The sequence below is a fragment of the Corylus avellana genome, chromosome ca9 (genome assembly GCF_901000735.1).
Source record: "Corylus avellana chromosome ca9, CavTom2PMs-1.0".
In the NCBI taxonomy this organism is placed as follows: Eukaryota; Viridiplantae; Streptophyta; class Magnoliopsida; order Fagales; family Betulaceae; genus Corylus; species Corylus avellana.
The window spans coordinates 3,606,326-3,611,123 of record NC_081549.1 but is presented as its reverse complement, the minus strand read 5'-3'; positions in this window follow the sequence as shown (position 1 = coordinate 3,611,123).

The window sequence follows — 4,798 nt, the reverse complement described above, 5'->3', positions numbered from 1 at the left end:
TCCACCTCCAAGGTAATTGTGGTAGCCTTCATCATCAAGTTTCCCAATAGAAATCAAGTTGAAGCGCATTTCAGGAACATGCCTGACATCCTTGAGAATCAATTTGCACCCAATGCTGGTTTCTAGCTGTATATCTCCCATGCCCACAACTTTACACTTTGCTTCATTTCCCATTCTAACCCAACCAAAATCGCCACTGGTGTAGGAAGAGAAGAAATCTCTATGTGGAGTAATATGAAAAGATGCTGCTGTATCAACTACCCACGTAGATTCATCACATGCGAGATTAGCATAAGCTTCATCAAAAGCAAATACCACATCCCCATCAGATGCAACTGCTGTAGTGTCTTTTTCTTCTTGGCGTTCTTCGTCTTTTCCTTTCAACTGTTCCCTCTTAAACTTTCTGCAATCTCTTCTTAGATGCCCAGGCTTGCCACAGTGAAAACATTTTATGTCCATTTTTGAATAAGACTTTTCTCTTGACTTGTCACGACTGTCATACCTGTGAGGTTTTCTGCTTTTACTTCTCCCCCGCCTTTCTATAACAAGTGCCTCTGAATGAGAAGAAATACCTTACTCTTTCCTTCTTGCCTCTTCATTGAACATGCTGTCTTTTACCATACCCATAGTTATCACACCATTGGGAGCCAAATTACTAAGTGACACCACCAACGTTTCCCAACTGTCTGGCAAAGAACTCAACACAAGTAATGCTTGCACCTCATCATCTAGTGCAAGTTTCATGGTAGACAACTCGTTCAACATTCCCTAAAAATTACTCAGATGCTCCGTAACACTATGCCCATCTTTGTACTTCAAATTCACAAGCCTTCTTATCACAAAGGCTTTATTTTGAGCAGTCTTTCGTTTATAAAGACTCTCTAACTTCTGCCAAAGACCATAGGCATCAACTTCTTTGGCTACGTGATGAAAGACACTTTGATCAACCCACTGCCTAATATATCCAACGGCTTTCCTATTCAATTTCTTCCAATCATCGTTGGTTGCAGCAACTGGTTTGACACCTTTCAACTCAATGGGTCAAACAATTCCTTGCAATACAAAATATCTTCCATCCTAGTCTTCCAAATTGAATAATTGGAAGCTGTGAGTTTAACCATGCTATTAGATGACTCTTCCATTTAATTCACACAAGAACTCCACACAAACAATGAACCAAAGGCTCTGATACCACTTTGTTAGGGGTGAACACCAATTTCAGATGCTCAGCGGAATTAATCTACCCCTCTTTGTGCAAATTAAATAGTAACACAATAGCAAATTAATAATCAAGCAAACCCACTAACAAGACACCAAGATTTTTACGTGGAAAACCCTCCAATGCGAAGGTAAAAACCACGGGACCTAGTCCAGTTAAATCTTCCACTATCAACAATAATGGGTTTACAATTTGTCTTCCCTAGAGAAATATCTAGAGGTTATCACCACATCAAGAATACATGCATTCTTGGATTAAACATAAATTCATCACCCTAAAGTGGATTCCAACAAGAATAAAGAAAGATCTCACCAAGTGGGTATTAGCAACCAAACGATTGGAGAGGAATTCCAACGATCGACACCAGTCAATACGTAGCACTCGTCGTCAGGAGCAACACTCTAAAATTGCATCAAGATCGAACCACAAACGACCTTCCAATCTCTGACGGATATTCTTCTTTTTCTTTTTCTTTTTCTCCCTGCGCCGCGCGCTTCTTTCTTTCTTCTCTCGCTCTCTCCTGAAGACAAAGAGATAAGTATATATATATATAGTACACAAAGGGTTTTCAAACCCTTAGTGTTTCCTGCCAGGTGGGTTGGTCCCCACATAAAGAGGGACCACCCAACATTCCTTGCCTCGAAAGCACAATTGAAGAATGTGAAGAAGAACGACATAAAATTTCCTGTATTAGTCGTTTACTTTTTGAATGCCTTTTTAAGGACCCAATGCATCATAATTCATAAAGATACCCCCAACGCACTCAAAATGATTAGGCTTGATTGTGTAATTCATTGTCGCTATGAAATTAGAGATGAACTCCGTTATTCAGCATGTTTAATTAGTAAACTGCTATGAAGATCATTTCAAGAATTGAGGAGCTCCCTCCGAGTTTGACTAAAGGTCCCAACTTCTTCTCTAGCTCTCGCACTTCATGGTAGAAATGCACACACTTGTGAAGAAGTATTGGTCCACAATATATACGAATAAATGTTCTCATATATATATATAAAAGAAAACATTAACATTTTTATTATTTTTACAATAGCAATAAAAGATTTATTATTGTTTTATTGTTTTATTTTTTATTTTTCTAGAGAAAATTGTATTTAATCTCTTGAAGCTGACACCCATTTTTAGCAAAAAGATCGACCAAACTGCTATTTAATTGCAATTTACGTACGTAGTCCGATATATGCTCCCATTATCAGAAAAAACTTAAGAGAAAGTATAAGCCTTGCAGATTCCTCAACTTTTATCCGTCAAAGTTTGTGTGAGATTTGATATTATGAGAATATATTTGTATTGATTGTAATTGATAAAATTAAATCAAAAATGTTCAATACTGATTAGATTTTATCAATATTCATATCTTTTTGTATTCTCTCCACATTCTTGTAAATAAGGATCATTTGTATTTTGTATTGTAAAATAATCAAGCAATAAAATCATAATGTAGCTATTTGAGCTTTATCTAAGACTGTGTGGACTGTGGACGTAGGTCATAGACCCAACTACGTAAAATCTTTCATCCCTTATCTATTTGATTATTTTCACACTTAATATTCATAGCATTATAAATTTCTTCAAAAGAAGCAAAGAGGAAAGACGTTGTGGCTTAGCTTCTTTAGTTGGTTTGCAGGAGATAAAGGATGAAAGGGTAAAACAAGGGAGAGAGCTAAGCTCTTTGAATTAAAAAAGAAATAAAATATATATATATATATATATATATATATATATATATATATATATATATAATGTTAAAAAAAAAAAGAAGTCAAGTTGCCCATATTATTTTGATCATTCGTTGGCTTATTATTCGGTCTATTGTTGGTCTAGTTGTTGACCCAGACACATTTTTTAGTCTTTGTGGTATTGTTTAAAATTCAGGCCCATTTTAACCCACAATGGGCTCTCTTTTTTCTAGGGGTGCAAAGGCGGTTACAGTTAGCGGTTAGTGGCAATAACCGCTAACCGTAACCGCCTTAGCGGTTAGTTGATTTTACTAACCGTAACCGCTAACCGCCTAGCGGTTAACGGTTAGCGGTTAGCGAAATAGATAACCGCCCGCTAACCGCTTTTTTTAAATTAGGCTTTTTTTGGGCTTTTTGGGCTTTCTTTAGGGCTTTTTGGGCTTTTTTTTACCCTCACTTTTTTTTCTTCTATTTTTAATATATTCTTGGGCCCAATTGCTATAAAAAGAGCCCATATTGAAAAATAAAAAATATTTGACCCAAAATTTACATTTACTTGTACTTTAAAAAAATTTCCTTAAATATTAAATCATAACCGGTTAATTATTTAAATTCTTATCGTATTTACTTATAATCTTTTTTCTTTGAATTGAACTTAATATATAATGGTAAATGGAAATGTTCAAACTCCTAAATCCTAAATTCCTAAAGTATCTAATAATGCTTTAATTAAATTGTAGACTTGTAGTTATAAGTAATATATTGTTTAATTCAATTGAATCAATTGTCATTATCATTGTACATGAATCATATGATTAACTTGTAGACTTATGACTTATGACTTATGAGTTATGTCATATTATATATGTATTATTTATTATTATATAATCATATGATTTAATGATCAAATCATCATGTGATATAATCATATCAATTATAGTGATAATATATAAATTACTAAAATTATAATGATAATACATTAATACTTAAATTGTGTTTATAAGTAACACATTGGTCATTGTTTAATTCAATGTTAATTACTTAATTTGATATTATACGAATCATATCATCATTGTACATTAATAATATGATTCACTTGAAGTCTTGAATAAAGTATTTGAATTGTCATTGAATCATATGATTAAGTATTGATATTATACATTTATATTATTCATATACATATGTAGACTTATATAGACTTATAACATATATAGACTTATAAGTTTATAACATATATTAGAAATAAGTCTCTAGATATTTAATTGTTGTATTAGTATGAATTGGTGTACTTATGAGTTATGTCATATTATATATGTATAATTTGTTATTATATAATCAAATGATTTAATGATCAATTTCATATGATATAATCATATAAATTATAGTGATAATATATTAATACTCAAATTGTGATTTAATTATTTTTTTTAAAAAAATTGTAATTTAATGATCAAGTGATTATATGATATAATCATATAAATTATAGTGATAATATATTAATACTCAAATTGTGATTTAATTATTTTAAAAAAAAATTGTGATTTAATGATCAAGTGATTATGTTATATCTATAAATATTTTTATAATTATAATTATAAAAATATATTATATAAAAAGGCGGTTAGCGGTTAGCGGTTACGGTTAGTAGACTCAATAACCGCTAACCGCTAGGCGGTTAATGCGGTTAGGCGGTTAGCGGTTAATGCGGTTAGGCGGTTGGCGGTTATAGCGGTTAGCGGGCGGTTAAAAACCGCCCGCCTTTGCACCCCTACTTTTTTCAGCCCATAGTTAACTCTCATTTAGGCCTATAGTTGGCCCATTTTTTGTTTGTTCTTTGTGATATTGTTTAGCCCATAGTTAGCCCTTTTTTGGTATTGTTATTTAA